Raw genomic sequence first — 17,329 nt, 5'->3', positions numbered from 1 at the left:
ATAATTGTTGGAAGATTTAATAATAATATTATTAAATTAAATTTATTAATTGATTGGAAATTAGAAGTGGAGCCTTTTGGTAGAAGGATATGTCTACTCAAATGAAGATTTGCAACTTTTGACTCTTCATGAATAGTCACATGCTTTCCAAAGAGGTATCTCACATTCTATAAATAGGGAAGCCCCCTATAATCACAAAATAACTTTTCATTGTTTACATAATCATATATAGAGTGCACTAAATATTAGAGAGTCTCATTGATTCTATATGAGAGAGTTTTCAACATAATTGTGGTTCATGGAGCCTTGTGATTTGGAGTGCTACTATTACAAGGACGTGATTGTTGTATCTTGGGACACATGCGCCGACCAACCATGAAAACCGTAGTGGGGCGTAAACTTGTCTTAAGGACAAAGTGTCCAACACTTGCCTCGACCGTATTTTCTAGGTTTTTCTAATCCATTATATCATATTCATTTAACATTAATTACTCATGTGCATGCATTACTTTGATACATAATTGCATGAATTATTTCTAGATTTTCCATGTGATTTAATATGGCAATTAGACAATAATTAATTCAAATTTAACGACTTGATTTAAAAACATCTAAAGGTAGTTTAATTAAATTAATCGATAAATTTAAAGTATAAAACTTAAAACTAATAAATTATTGTGGGGGGTACTCTTAGCCCCTTTGGTTGAAGATGATATAAGAGTAGGGTCTGATATTGTTCATTTAAAAATATTTTTTTGCAAGGCTATAATTCTGAACGAGACTATATTTAGCTCTTTTCGGATCCTCTTTGTGAGGATCTTAGAGATCACTTTATCGTGTTCGTTCATTATACCGACTAGTTTTCGTTATATACTGTTTGTGTTCAGTTTTAAATAAAAAATTTAAAATAATTTATAATCACAAAATGATAGATGAACGGACATGATGAGGTCATCCTCACATGAGGATCCGTGTAGGACCCTATTCCTTTATTGAGGTCGTAGATTTACGTCCTATTCGGCCTTTGGGGGCGCGTTGTGGAAGAACCACACCCGACCCGTTTCGGCCCAATATAGCAGAAATGGTTTCTCCTGTTTGAGATTTTGAATTAGAATCTGCAGAGAATTGGGGAGAAAGAAGGAGCCGAAAAAATGGCGGGGAAGAAAGGAGGCTCCAGGTTGAACGTTGCAATTATTCATCCCGATCGGGGCATCGGTAACTTCTTCTTCTTCTCTTTTCCTTCTGTTGTTTTTGTGAAGGAGTTGTTGGGATTGAGATTTTTATGTTGTGAATGTGATGGGTAGGTGGAGCTGAAAAACTGATCGTCGACGCGGCTGTCGAACTTGCATCCCATGCTTCCGTTTCTGGTGTGTGGCTTTCTCTACTTCCTTTTTTGTTTGTGTGCACAGAAAATAGTATGCATTGTTTTAGGGAGAAATAATTTCACACCAGGTAGTCCTGGGGTGTGTAATCTATAAAGGTCGTACCCAGTGCACAAGGCTCCCGCTTTACGCAGATCTGGGAGAGGTGAATGTCGGCTAGCCTTACCCCCATTTATGGAGAAGCTGCTCCCAAGTCTCGAACCCGAGACCTACCGCTCATGGGTGTGTAATCTATGAGAAACATAATTAAAAATACAGACCTGCCTGTTGAGGGTGTGAGTCCCACGTCGGGGAATGAAACCCTTGCCTGCATAAGTGGTTTTCATTATCTTGGGCCTCTCCACCTGTTACAAATTGGATTTGGGTTGGATGCTCACATTCTAATGTGGTAAATGGGAGCTTCATCAAATTGGGTACTGCGTATGTAGATGGATGTTAGGCCTGGGGGTTAGAAGGTGGTTTTTACGTTTTGCTTCCTTTATGCCCTTTGGGAATGTATAAAAGTTGGAACAAATAGAACATGTTTTCCTTTCTTTCGTTTAATTTTTATCAGTTTCACGTTGATCAACTGTCATTTAAGATCACTGCATAGTTTGATGTTTTTCTGTCATTTGGTTTCACAGGTATCTTTCCAGTTACTGTATATTGTGCCTTCCTACCCCGACATATATTCTATCGACTCCATGCTTTGTGTGCATATATATGGTGCTTTGTTGCTCTCTGCATGCTGTTCATGTGGCCATTGTTTGATGTAATACTAGCAGATCAGGTTTCTGTTGTCATCCCACTGCTGAAGCTTAAGAAGGCAACAAAGGAATTTGCTCCTATTTCATGTGAATTGTTATCTGGTAGCTTCTGGTAGTAGAGTTGTTCAATGTATTACATCTTTCTGTCCAGGTTTTGTTTTATTGTCATTGTCTGGATTTATTGCTGGCTCAGCACACAACTGTTTTGAGGAGGATATATAGAAAACCATAGATTTCATAGAAGAAATGACAACTGGTCTGATTCCATATCTCGGCTTTATGACATTCATCTACTTTTTCTTGTGTATCTTTTCAGTGTTATTTTGTTGTGGATGTACTACTGTTTCTTACTAGATTTCCTTTTTCATTTTGATAAATACTGCTGCAGGAATGGCAGATAAGATTCTTGTTAACAGCAAACTCACAGCATCTATGTTTGCGAAGAAATTTAAGCATCTTGACGCACGAGGGATTGAGCCAGCTGTTCTTTATCCAGCTGTCAACGTGAATCAGTTTAATGAACCAGCCAATTCTTACAAGTAGTGAACATGTTTGTATATCTGCTGGTGCCTTTTGGTTTTACATTTATACTTCCTTTATGATTCTATATCTAACCATAACTTTGAAGATTTTCTTCAAAGAATTTCATATGGTAATTTACTTTTTTTTTTCCTGCTTTGGTTTTCTCATTCCAGGCTAAATTTTCTGTCTATGAATTGTTTTGAGAGGAAAAGAATGTAGACCTGGCAATTTCAGCTTTTGCTTTGCTGCATATGCTCGAAGGGGATATGCTTCAAGGCCTGATCTGGCTGAAGCTTCCTTGATAGTTGCAGGCAAGTTCCTACTTATTTTCTCCCCTGAGTAATCTACTAATCTAAATGATTCTATACGGAAATGCATGTTCCTTCATTACCTTATGTTTCTGTTGAAGACTGTTTATCTTTTAGTTAGGCTATGAATAACCAAGTAGAAGCATGCAGTAATCACCCTGGTTGTGTGATTAAGCTTTCCCTTAGTTCATTTGCCTGTTGAGAGCTTTACGGATCTTGCAATTTAACATTTGCATCTGGATGTGGAAAGACATTCTTTTGTGGTTTTCTTGGTAAATTATGAAACATTAGCCTATATCTAGAATTTTTAATTTTTTAGTGAAGGCATAGACCAATAGCCAAGCCTAGAAATGTAATTTATGAGGAAGAAAAAGCATATGTAGTCAAAATAGCAATGAATGAACTATAGTGCTGTTATCTTACAGTATCTTATGTCACCTTCTGAGCAGTTTTATAAGCTTTTTTCTGACGTACAGCCGAATCAGAACCCTGTATGGGGTGTTCAAATTTTCCTTTGTTATTTGCGAAGATATTCCACTTTGTTTTGCATGAAATATGTGAATATATATATACAGAGTGACCATCAAGTCCAAAGAAATGAGCTAGCCGGAGAAGTTCCTTAGGTGTGGTTGACCCTGGTCAACCCTTGTCTGGGCCATGTACCAAGAGGAATCAATTCTACTCCAATGGCGTATTGGTTGACTTTAATTTAACATTGATATACCCATGTATCATTTCTTAATTGATTGGTACTTTTGCATATGTTCTGCACATATGGGAACGATAAATATAATACATAATACATGTACGATGTTTTGTTGAATTATGGCCAAATGACAAAACAACTTTCGGCTAAATAAAATAAACAAAAGGAGGTAGACAACATCATTATGTTTATTGAAAAGATAAAAAGGGTCACGATGATGTTTGTAGAAAAAAAAGGTAAAGGCTAGTAAGTAGCCTTATTATTGGTTTTGTTTTTGGGTGCTTTAAAAAGGATGAAGCTTAGCATCCAAATGTGAGAGAGAATAAGGAGAGCACCATTTGTTTTAGTAGCCCATCTTTGAGAGAGCAAAGGCAGCCACATAGTAATAAAGAGCACATATTGATTTTTTCAGTAGCTCCATTTTGGAGAGAAGAAGAAAGTGTGCCCTCTCATTGTTTAGTTCTCACTCCATCAAAGTTTTATTAATGTAATAGCTTTGAGTTTTGTACAGAGAAGAAATTAATAACTATATTTCTTTCTCTATTTGTTTTTATGGTGTGTGAGAGCTATTAGTTGTATTGGGGTTTTGGGTTGTGAGCTTGCCAACATTTTGTAAACTCTCATTTGGTATTGGGTGAGCTTCTACTACTCCGAGGACGTACTCCAGTTAAACTAACTGTTGAGGAACCTCGTTAAAATCTTGGTGTCTTCATTATTTTGTTCTTGCATTTCATTTGATATATTTCTTATGGGTTAGCTTGAGTTGGTTCCAATTGGTTTGGTGCTATCGTAGCACAACAATTGGTTTGGTGCACTTGTGGTGATGAAAGCTCATCGATGTGGTCATTTGTATCTATTGCAAAGAAGCACCTTGACAGGTGAAGCATCTGTAGTCTCAGAAAATATGGGCACATTTGATTCAGATACTACTAGACTGTGGCATATGAGATTAGGCCATGCCGGTGAGAAAGCTCTACAAGGGCTTGTGAAAAAAATGTCTTCTAAAGGTGCCACGACTTGTAAGCTTGATTTCTGCGAGCATTGTGTCTTGGGAAAGCAAACTAGAGTGAAGTTTGGTACGTACATCAAACGAAGGGCATTCTTGATTATGTGCATTCGGATGTTTGGGGTCCTACAAAGACTTCCTCTTTGAGTGGTAGACATTGGTTCGTGATCTTTGTTGATTATTCAAGAAGGTATTGGGTCTACACTATGAAGCACAAGAGTGAGGTATTGAACATTTTCTTGAGTTGGAAGAAAATGGTTGAGAACCAGACTAGAAGGAGATTAAGATTTTGAGATCGGATAATAGTGGTGAATATACATCCGACCCTTTCTTTAAAGTTTGCAAAGAGGAAGGGATTGTGAGACATTTTAGTGTTCGGGAAACTCCACAACAAAATGGAGTTGCAGAAAGATTGAATCGAACCTTGCTTAAAAAGGTTAGATGCATGTTGTCTCAGTCGGGTTTGAGCAAGTCGTTTTGGGCAGAGGCAGTTACTTATGCATGTCACATTATCAACCGGTTACCCTCAGCTGCTATTCAGGGTAAGACACCAATGGAGGTATGGACTAAGAAACCTTCTACTGATTATGATTATATTCATATTTTTGGTTCGCCTGCTTATTTTCATGTAATTGAAAATAAACTTGATCTTAGAGCCAAAAAGGCTATCTTTCTTGGTTTTAGTAGTGGTGTCAAAGGTTACAGGTTGTGGTGCCTAGAGATGAAGAAACTTGTAATCAGCAGAGATGTGACATTTGATGAAGAAAGTATGTACAAAGACTTTGAGAAGAAGGTGAAAGATGTCCAACATGTGGAGCTTGAGAAAGTTGCCTCTGGTACTTCAAATCCTATTTCCGCTGATGTTGAAGCCAATACAAGTGAAGAAGTTGGAGACCATGAGAATGTTGAAGAAGTTGAACTTGAAGATTCTATTCAAGTTGAATAGCAAGTTTCACCTCAAGAGTCTATTGCCAAGAAAAGAGGAAGGAGACAAATTACCAAGCCAGCTCGTTATAGTGACTATGCTGCTTTTGCTATTCCTATTATCATTGATATTCCATCCAATTTCGAGGAAGCCATTGAGAGTGAGGAGAAGGAGAGGTGGTGCAATGCCATGGGTGATGAGATGAATTCTTTCTTGAAGAACAAGACTTGGCAGTTAGCTAAATTGCCTAAGGGCAGGAAAGCTATCTGTTGCAAATGAGGGTATGCCAAGAAGGAAGGTGCTGATGAGAAAATCAACGTGAGATTCAAAGCAAGATTAGTTGCTAAAGGGTATGCACAAAAGGAAGACATTGACTACAATGAAATCTTTTCTCCGGTTGTGAAGCACTCCTCAATTCACATTATGTTAGCTCTTGTTGCACAGTATGATCTTGAGCTTGTGCAATTTGATGTAAAGACGACTTTCCTACATTGTGATTTGAATGAAGAGATCTATATGTGTCAACCGGATGGGTATACAATGAAAGGGAAGGAGAATTTGTTTTGCAAATTGAAGAAATCACTTTATGGCTTGAAGCAATCTCCAAGGCAATGATATTTGAGGTTTGATAAATTTATGAGAGGCCAAAATTATTCAAGAAGTCAATATGTGTTGTGCTAGGATAGCACCAAACTAATTGGAACCCACTCAAGCTAACCCATCAAATGGAATGCAAGAACAAAATATAAAGGACATCAAGATTTTAACGAGGTTCCTCAACAGTCACTAGAATTGGAGTACGTCCTCGGAGCTCACCCAATAATCCACTATCAACCAAATGGGAGTTTACAAAGTGTTGACAAGCTCACAACCCAAAACCCCAATATACCAATAGCTCTCACACACCAAAGAAACAAATAGAGAGAAATATAATGAATAATCTCTTATCTATACAAAGCTCAAAGCTATTACAACAAATAAAAACTTTGATGAAGTGAGAACTCAACAATGAGATGGCACACTTTCTTCTTCCGTCCAAAATGGAGCTCTTGAAAAACCAATGTGTTATCTATTTTTCTATTACTATATGGCTACTAAAACCAATGGTGCTCACCTTCTTCTCTCTCATATTCGGATGCTAAGCTTCATTCTTTTGAAAGCACCCAAAAACAAAACCAATAATAAGGCTACTTGCTAGCCTTTACCTTTTTTTATACAAACATCATCATGACCCTTTTTATTTTTTCAACAAACATAATGATGTTGTTTACATCCTTTTGTTTATTTTATTTAGCCGAAAGTTGTTTTGTCATTTGGCCATAATTCAACAATCTCCACATTGGCCAAATCCTTAAAATGCTATGACGAGTCAACCAACACAATCAACACAAAGATTACTCCCAAACACTAGCAAGAGAACAACTCATGCCGAGCCAAATGCTCCAAAACTCTTACTGCTCAACGCCTTCTTTATATAGGCAAAATGTGAGCCAAGTTCAAGCAATGAACAAACTTGGCTACACCAACAACCTTAGTCAACATATCAGCGGGGTTATCTTTAGTTGGAATTTTTTGGAGAATAATCTCTCCTTCACCAATGACTTCACACGCAAAGTGATAACACACATCTATGTGCTTGGTCCTCGCATGATGAACCTGATACTTAACCAAATAAATGACACTGACTATCACAATGTACCTTCACCTGCTTTTGATCAACCCCCAAATCTCTAATCAGCCCATGTATCCAAATGGTCTCCTTTATAACTTCAACAACTGCCATATATTCAGCCTCTGTAGTAGACATGGCAACAGACGACTGCAAAATGGACCTCCAACAAACTGGCCCTTTAGCTATAGTAAACACATAGTCTGTAGTAGACTTCCTTCCATCCAGATCACCTGCATAATCTGAATCAACATAACCAACTGCAAAATGACCAATACCAGAGTCATCTCTCTCAAAGCATAAACCAACATCTCAAGTACCATGGAGATACCTCAATATCCACTTAGCTACTTGCCAATGCTCTTTACCTGGATTATGCATATATCGACTCACCATGCCAACTGCATGAGCAATATCCGGTCTAGAGCATACCATTGCATACATCAAACTACCAACCAAATTTGCATATGGTATATTTTTCATTTGCAGCTTCTCTTTATCAGTTTTAGGACATTGTAAAGAACTCAATTTAAAATGAGGAGCCAAAGGGGTACTAACCGGTTTGGTTGAATCATGAACTCCAAACTTCCAAATCAACTTTTCAAGGTATTGTCTTTGATTCAAACTGATCAAACCCTTTTCTCTATCTCTAGTGATCTCCATGCCAAGGATCTTCTTCGCTTCACCAAGATCCTTCATCTTAAACTCATTCTTCATTTGCTTATTCAATTTCTCAATCTCTTTGACATTCTTTGAGGCAATCAACATATCATCAACATATATCAACAAATAAATGAAAGACCCATCTGGCAACTTCTTGAAGTACACACAATGATCATATTGACTTCTAGAATAATTTTGGCATCTCATAAATTTATCAAACCTCAAATACCATTGCCTTGGAGATTGCTTCAAGCCATAAAGTGATTTCTTTACTTTGCAAAACAAATTCTCCTTCCCTTTTATTGTATACCCATCCGGTTGACACATATAGATCTCTTCATTCAAACACCATGTAGGAAAGCCGTCTTTACATCAAGTTGCACAAGCTCAAGATCATACTGTGCAACAAGAGCTAACATTTAAGTAATGCTTCACAACCGAAGAAAAGATTTCGTTGTAGTCAATACCCTCTTTTTGTGCATACCCTTTAGCAACTAATCTTGCTTTGAATATCACATTGTTTTTCTCATCAGCACCTTCCTTCATGGCATACACCCATTTGCAATCGATAGCTTTCTTGCCTTTAGACAATTTAGCTAACTCCCAAGTCTTGTTCTTCAAGAGAGAATTCATCTCATCACCCATGGCATTGCACCACCTCTCCTTCTCCTCACTCTCAATGGCTTCCTCGAAATTGGATGGAATATCATCAATGATAATAGGAAGAGCAAAAGCAACATAGTTACTATACCGAGCTAGCTTTGTAATTTGTCTCTTTCCTCTGTTCTTGGCAATAGACTCTTGAGGTAAAACTTGCTCTTCAATTTGAATAGAATCTTCAAGTTCAACTTCTTCAACATCCTCATGGTCTCCAACTTCTTCACTTGTAGTGGCTTTGACATCAACGGAAATATGATTTGAAGTACCAGAGGCAACTTTCTCAAGCTCCACCCGTTGGACATCTTTCACATTCTTCTCAGAGTCTTTGTACATACTTTCTTCATCAAATGTCACATCTCTGCTGATTACAAGTTTCTTCATCTCTGGGCACCACAACCTGTAACCTTTGACACCACTACTAAAACCAAGAAAGATAGTCTTTTTGGCTCTAGGATCAAGTTTATTTTCAATTACATGAAAATAAGCAGGCGAACCAAAAATATGAATATAATCATAATTAGCAGAAGGTTTCCCAGTCCATACCTCCATTGGTGTCTTACTCTGAATAGCAGCTGAGGGTAACCGGTTGATAATGTGACATGCATAAGTAACTGTCTCTGCCCAAAACGACTTGCTCAAACCCGACTGAGACAACATGCATCTAACCTTTTCAAGCAAGGTTTGATTCAATCTTTCTACAACTCCATTTTGTTGTGAAGTTCCTCGGACAATAAAATGTCTCACAATTCTTTCATCTTTGCAAACTTTAAAGAAAGGATCAGATGTGTATTCTCCACCCTTATCTGATCGTAAAATTTTAATCTTTCTCCCAATCTGGTTCTAAACCATTTTCTTCCAACCCAAGAAAATGCTCAACAGCTCACTCTTGTGCTTCATAGTGTAGACCCAATACATTCTTGAATAATATACAAAGGTCACGAACCAATGTCTACTACTTAAAGAGGGAGTCTTTGTAGGACCCCAAACATCCGAATGCACATAATCAAGGATGCTCTTTGTCTGATGTACTGCAGTACCAAACTTCACTCTAGTTTGCTTTCCCAAGACACAATGCTCGCAGAAAACAAGCTTACAAGTCGTGGCACCTTTTAGAAGACTTTTTTTCACAAGCTCTTGTAGAGCTTTCTCACTGGCATGGCCTAATCTCATATGCCACAGTCTAGTAGTATCTGAATCAAATGTGCCCATATTTTCTGAGACTATATACGCTTCACCTGTTACGGTGCTTCTTTGCAATAGATACAAATGACCACATCAAGAAGATTTCATTACAACAAGTGCACCATAAGTAACTTTCAATGTCTGCTCATCTGAATGAAATCTTAAGCCCTTGGATTCTAAAATACCCAAAGAAATAAGATTTTTCTTCAAATTCGGTACATACCGAACACCTGTCAACTCTTTAACCATGTCATCATGCAACTTCAAACGAACTGTACCAATCCCTTTTGTTGTACAAGGATTGTCATCTTCTATGAACACAACACCACCATCAAACTCTTTCAAGCTTGAAAACCAATCCTTGTGAGGAGTCATATGATGAGTACAACCCGTATCCAACACCCATTTAGTAGCACAATCAAATGATGAGGAAGTGGTTAAAGCAAAATAAAAAAAATTTGTTTCAACCTCAACAACATTGGTTTCAGAACTTTCTTTTCCTTTGGTCTTCAACTTAGGACAATCTTTCTTCCCATGACCCTTATTATGACAAAAGGCACATTCATCCCTTTCCAAGGTTTTTCTACCTTTAGAGTTTCCTCTAGGTCGAGAGTGATTTTTTCCTACTAGAAGATGATCTCCTTTCCGATGATCTACCTCTAACAAATAAAGCTTCAGAGGTACTATCATGATTTTTATCTCTATGCCTCATTTCATAATTCATCAAGGCATTTGACACATCTTCAAATTTCACAATTTATTTACCATGCATAATAGTGGTAACAAAATGCTCATAAGAGTCCGGCAAAGAATTCAACAATATTGAGGCCTTATCTTCATCCTTAATATCTTCATCTAAATTTAACAAGTCGGCAATCAACTTATTAAAAGCATCAAGGTGTCTAATCATTTTTGTACCTTCTTTGTATTGGAAGCGGTATAGCTTTTTCTTCAGGTGTAGCCGGTACTCTGCACCCTTCGTCATATACTTGTCTTCCAATTTTTGCCACAACACATTTGTTAGTGTCTCTCGCATCACAAAATACTTCTGAGTTTTTGCAAGGCACAACCGAATTGAAGAGCAAGCCCACAAATTTAATTTTTCCCATTCCGGCTTAGACATAGCTTGCGACTTCTCTCCCAAACGGCAAGTAGATCTTGTTGAGCCAACACATCTTTGACCTCACATTGCCACATCCCAAAGTTGTTTGTGCAATCAAATTTTTCCACTTCGAACTTTGCATTTTGCACCGTAGTTCTTGCAAACCCGGAGCTGCCTCCAAAAGACCCGTCTAACATCTTTGGCAACTAGACAGTACCCAAGAGCAACCAGTGCTCTGATACCAATTGTTGTGCTAGGATAGCTCCAAACCAATTGGAACCAACTCAAGCTAACCCATAGGAAATATATCAAATGGAATGCAAAAACAAAATATAAAGGACACCAAGATTTTAACGAGGTTTCTCAACAATCAGTGTAACTGGAGTACGTCCTCGGAGCAGTAGGAGCTCACCTAATAATCCACTATCAACTAAATAGGAGTTTACAAAGTGTTGGCAAGCTCACAACCCAAAACCCCAATATACCAATAGTTCTCACACACCAAAGAAACAAATAGAGAGAAATATAATGAATAATCTCTTATCTATACAAAGCTCAAAGCTATTACAACAAATAAAAACTTTGATGGAGTGAGAACTAAACAATGAGAGGGCACACTTTCTTCTCTTCAAAATGAAGCTCCTGAAAACCCAATCTGTGCTATCTATTTTTCTGCTACTATATGGCTGCCTTGCTCCTTCAAAGATGGGCTACTAAAACAAATGGTGCTCACTTTCTTCTCTCTCACATTCGGATGCTAAGCTTTATCCTTTTGAAAGCACCCAAAAACAAAACCAATAATAAGGCTACTTGCTAGCCTTTACCTTTTTTTCTACAAACATCATCATGACCCTTTTTATCTTTTCAACAAACATAATGATGTTGTCTACATCCTTTTGTTTATTTTATTTAGTCGAAAGTTGTTTTGTCATTTGGCCATAATTCAACAATATGATCATTGTATGTACTTGAAGAAGTTGCAAGATGAGTCTTTCATTTATTTGTTGATGATATGTTGATTGTCTCAAAGAATGTCGAAACGATTAAGAAATTGAAGAAGCAAATGAAGAATGAGTTTGAGATGAAGGATTGGTGAAGCGAAGAAGATCCTTGGCATGGAGATCAATAGAGATAGAGAGAAGGGTTTGATCAGTTTGAATCAAAGACAATACCTTGAAAAGTTGATTTGGAAGTTTGGAGTTCATGATTCAACCAAACCGGTTAGTACCCCTTTGGCTCCTCATTTTAAATTGAGTTCTTTACAATGTCCTAAAACTGATAAAGAGAAGCTGCAAATGAAAAATATACCATATGCAAATTTGGTTGGTAGTTTGATGTATGCAATGGTATGCTCTAGATCGGATATTGCTCATGCGGTTGGCATGGTGAGTTGATATATGCATAATCCAGGTAAAGAGCATTAGCAAGTAGCTAAATGGATATTGAGGTATCTCCATGGTACTTGAGATGTTGGTTTATGCTTTGAGACAGATGACTCTGGTATTGGTCATTTTGTAGTTGGTTATGTTGATTTAGATTATGCAGGTGATCTGGATGGAAGGAAGTCTACTACAGGCTATGTGTTTACTATGGCTAAAGGGCCAATTTGTTGGAGGTCAATTTTGCAGTCGTCTGTTGCCTTGTCTACTACAGAGGCTGAATATATGGTAGTTGCTGAAGCTATAAAAGAGGCCATTTGGATACATGGGCTGATTAGAGATTTGGGGATTGATCAGAAGCAGGTGGAGGTACATTGTGATAGTCAGAGTGCCATTTATTTGGCTAAGTATCAGGTTCATCATGCGAGAACCAAGCACATAAATGTGCGTTATCACTTTATGCGTGAAGTCATTGGTGAATGAGAGATTATTCTCTAGAAGATTCCAACTAAAGACAACCCCGCTGATATGTTGACTAAGGTTATTGGTGTAGCCAAGTTTGTTCATTGTTTGAACTTGGCTCACATTTTGCCTATATAAAGAAGACGTTGAGCAGTAGGAGTTTTTGGAGCATTTGGCTCGGCATGAGTTGTTCTCTTGCTAGTGTTTGGGAGTAATCTTTGTGTTGGTTGGCTCGTCATGGCGTTTTCAGGATTTGGCCAAGGTGGAGATTGTTGAATTATGGCCAAATGACAAAACAACTTTCGGCTAAATAAAATAAACAAAAGGAAGTAGACAACCTCATTATGTTTGTTGAAAAGATAAAATGGGTCATGATGATGTTTGTAGAAAAAAAAGGTAAAGGCTAGCAAGTAGTCTTATTATTGGTTTTGTTTTTGGGTGCTTTAAAAAGGATGAAACTTAGCATCCAAATGTGACAGAGAAGATGGAGAGCACATTTGTTTTATTAGCCCATCTTTGAGAGAGCAAGGGTAGCCACATAGTAGCAGAAAATAAAGAGCACAGATTGGATTTTTCAGTAGCTTTGAGCTTTGTATTGGGGAGAAGAAGAAAGTGTGCCCTCTCATTGTTTAGTTCTCACTCCATCAAAGTTTTATTGTTGTACTAGTTTTGAGCTTTGTATAGAGAAGAAATTAATCACTATATTTCTTTCTCTATTTGTTTCTTTGGTGTGTGAGAGCTATTGGTTGTATTGGGGTTTTAGGTTGTGAGCTTGCCAACATTTTGTAAACTCCCATTTGGTTGATAACGAATTATTGGATGAGCTCCTACTGCTCCGAGGACGTACTCCAGTTAAACTGACTGTTGAGGAACCTCGTTAAAATGTTGGTGTCTTTGATATTTTGTTCTTGCATTTCATTTGATATATTTCCTGTGGGTTAGCTTGAGTTGGTTCCAATTGGTTTGGTGCTATTGTAGCACAACATGTTTTAGGTGGCTTTGATAATCGTTTAAGAGAAAATGTTGAGCACTTAGAGGAGCTCAGAAGTCTAGTAGAAAGGGAAGGAGTGTCCAATCAAGTTAACTTCATCACCTCTTGCTCGATAGCAGAAAGAAATGCACTTCTCTCCCAATGCCTATGCGTCCTTTATAACCAAAGGTGAAAATCACATAATTTTGTTCTGTTGATTAGATATTGTGGGGAAAATTAAATTGATGTGAGATATTCAAAACTGCAGGATGAGCACTTTGGATTGTACCTCTGGAGGCAATAGCTGCTCATAAACCTGTCATTGCGTGCAACAGTGGGGGCACTGTAGAGAGTTAAGAATCGTGAAACGGGATTTCTGTGTGACTGTAACCGAAGAGAGGTCTCTTTGGCTACGACTAAATTCATAATAGACCCGCACATGGCTCAGGGAATGGGTATAGAAGCACGACGGCATGTCAGTCATTCTCAACCAAAATATTTGGTCAGCACTTGAATCAATACATTGTTGATGTTACTCGGACCAAAAAAGACTGAAGAGGGAATTAACATAGCACGATTCGGAAGACTGCATGGCTAAGTTGTTCAATTGAGTCAATTCATAGACCGAAGTATAATCTGGTTAGTTTTAGGATTTTCTTATGTTTTATGATTTTGTTCTTTTGGTTCATATTTTAATATTTGATATTTTGTATGACTACTGTGAGGTAATTCAGGCCATGCATTTTCTGTGTACGACACTTTGATATTGTTTACAGTTATATGTAACCATCGATAGGCGTCGTTGTATTTTAGCTATACTCCCCAAAATTCAAATGTTCTGTTCTTTTTTTCAACTACCTAGCAGGAAAGACATTAGTGCTTTTGAATGTTGTCTTCGTCTAATTTGCTAAACATGGCCTGTCGTAGACTTGAAATGCTATGTTAAAAGGTCCCGCTTAGGGCCGTCTTAGCCCGCCTAGATGCTAGGTGGTTGGTCACCGCCATGATTAAATCCTAGGCGTTTAAAAATAAGAAACGGCGCCTACACCTACCTAGGCACCCATCTATACTGCTTAGGTGACACTAATCAGAAACTAGATAACTTCTATGTTGCATTTTAGAATAGATATGTTTAAAATAGTTGTTCAGTTGGGTCAATTCAAGTTTTGGCACGCCAAATATGAAATGTTGATAGTACTAAACAACACGTATGTACGAAAACTGCACGGGTGTCACTTCATATTCTTCTGCTCCCCTAAATTAAAGCTCCGTTTTGTTTTTAAATAACCGTGTAGAAAAAAAGGCATAAGCTCGGGTCCCTTCATGGTGGCCACTGGCCCCTCCTTAATTCAGAACATTTGTATGGTTATGGTTGTTTGCAAAATTTTCAGATTGCAGAGATGTTTTCGAGCTTTAATGATTCATCGTTTGCTGGCTAAAAGGAAGAAGACAGGAAAAACTTTGGACTGTGTATGCAATTAGTTGCTCTATATATACCTTTGAGAATTCTGAATGTAAAGAAACATATCTACGCTAGAGCGGCTTACTTTCTAACCCAATGGCTCATGACTTCCTTCTCATCCTCTTATTCTCTCACATCATCTCCACAAATGTTCATGCATGCAACCAAACTGAGCGTGCCTCTCTTCTGTCCTTCGCCTCCACCTTATCTTCTCGCCCTTTAAATTGGACTTCAGTTAACTATTGTCGTTGGAAGGGCATCACTTGTAATCGGGATGGTTTGGTCACCCATTTGCTCTTATCCTCCAAGGGTCTCAAAGGAGCTATTTCCCTCTCATTATCATCACTAGGAAATCTCATACACCTCACCTACTTGAATCTCTCTCACCGTTCACTTTCCGGATCACTTGAAACTGATTTCTTCTCGTCTTTGAATCGTCTTGAGATCCTTGATTTAAGCTTTAATCTTCTTTCTGGAAAGCTACCGTTTTTTCCGTCATCCCACAATATACAGACGTTGGATTTATCAAGCAATCGCTTCCATGGTGCAATTCCATCATCATTCTTTCAATGAGCTCATAATTTAACTAGTTTCAACGTCCAAAACAATAGCTTCTCAGGTTTGATCCCATCCTCTATATGTCTTATTTCTTCTCCCTTCATTAGGCTGTTGGATTTTTCCCTCAATGCATTCAGTGGTAACATTTCTCCTGGACTCGGGGAGTGTTCAAAACTGCAAATTTTTCGTTCTGGTAACAATATCCTCTCAGGGCTACTCCCGAAGGATATCTACAATGCCACTAAACTTGAAGAAATTGCATTCCCTTCCAATTCACTCCATGGAGACATAAGTGAGAAAATTTTCAACCTCACCAACCTTGCAATCCTTGACCTCTCCTTTAATCAGTTGAGTGGCGTGCTCCCTCTCCATTTTGGGAAGCTCTCCAAATTGAAAATCTTGGCTCTTGATTACAACCATTTTGAAGGTTCTTTGCCCCCATCATTGATGAATTGCACGAACCTTGTAGAAATACATATGACAGCCAACAATTTGGGAGGAGATATCTCCATGCTCAACTTATCGAAACTCAGTCATCTCAGTAAATTTGACCTATTTCAAAACCACTTTACTGGTACATTTCCAACAAGCTTTTATTCATGCCAGTCCCTAAAAGCTATTCGTTTGACTGCAAAAAGTATAGAGGGAAAAATACAACCTGAAATTCTTTCATTGAAATCTTTGACCTTTCTCGCACTAAGTGACTTAACCAACATTACTGGGGCAATGAAAATATTAATGTATTGCAAAAGTCTTTGAATACTCCGCTTTTCGTTTTCATCAGCTGATGAAGGCATGGTTGATTTCGGTGGGTTCCAAAATCTTCAAATGTTGACTTTTTATTATTGTGAGTTCATTGGTCAAATGCATTTATGGTTATCAAACTCAAGAATGTAGAGATCTTGGTTTTGAGAGGTAGCAGAATTACAGGGCCAATTCCTAGATCGTTGGGACTCTTCCCAAACTCTTTCACTTGAGCTTGGCAGACAGGCAGACAACCAATTTTCCAGTGAATTTTCGAAAGAACTTTATAGACTACCAACGTTGGTACATGAAAAGCCGACCACAAATCAAGTAGACGATAATTTTGACCTCCCTATCTTCACAGCTGCAAACCAACGAAGATTGTCTAGCTTTCCACCAACAATAGACCTCTCTCTCAATCACATTCACAGCAGAATACCTAATGAGATCGGCCAAATACACCTTGTCCACAACTTGGAACTTAGTGGCAACTACTTTTCCGGCAACATTCTAGAACAAATATCCAACCTAAAAAATCTAGAGACTTTGCGCCTCTCCATGAATCATTTGTCTGGAAACATCCCATTGTCATTGGCAAGCCTTAATTTCTTAAAATCTTTCATTGTCTAGTACAATAATCTCGAAGGACCAATCCCGACAAGCACTCAACTCCAAAGTTTTGATGCTTCTGCGTTTGAGGGGAATTCAAAACTGTGGCTCTTCACTTCCGAATGAGTGTCTAACAATTAAGGGCATTGATGCAGATAGTAAGAACAACCAAGGTGTGGAGAGTGAACATCAATTTCCATGGTTGTATATTTTCACTGTACTAGGTTTCATCGTAGGATTTTGGGGAGTGTGTGGTTCTTTAATTGTTAAGAAG

The 17,329-nt window shown here is 38.0% G+C and overlaps 1 long non-coding RNA gene and 1 pseudogene across 1 annotated transcript; both read left to right on the top strand.

Annotated features, from left to right (window-relative positions):
* The first annotated feature begins 1,045 nt into the window (after positions 1 to 1,045).
* On the top strand, positions 1,046 to 14,494 carry LOC126616736 (uncharacterized; annotated as a pseudogene).
* On the top strand, positions 11,903 to 13,535 carry LOC126616737 (uncharacterized). Its single transcript, XR_007621245.1, has 2 exons — positions 11,903 to 12,871; positions 12,915 to 13,535. It is a non-coding gene; the product is annotated as an uncharacterized LOC126616737 (long non-coding RNA).
* Positions 14,495 to 17,329: the final 2,835 nt, after the last annotated feature.

The sequence above is a fragment of the Malus sylvestris genome, chromosome 3 (genome assembly GCF_916048215.2).
Source record: "Malus sylvestris chromosome 3, drMalSylv7.2, whole genome shotgun sequence".
In the NCBI taxonomy this organism is placed as follows: Eukaryota; Viridiplantae; Streptophyta; class Magnoliopsida; order Rosales; family Rosaceae; genus Malus; species Malus sylvestris.
The sequence above is the reverse complement of the archived record's forward strand: the minus strand, read 5'-3'. Positions and strand labels throughout refer to the sequence as shown.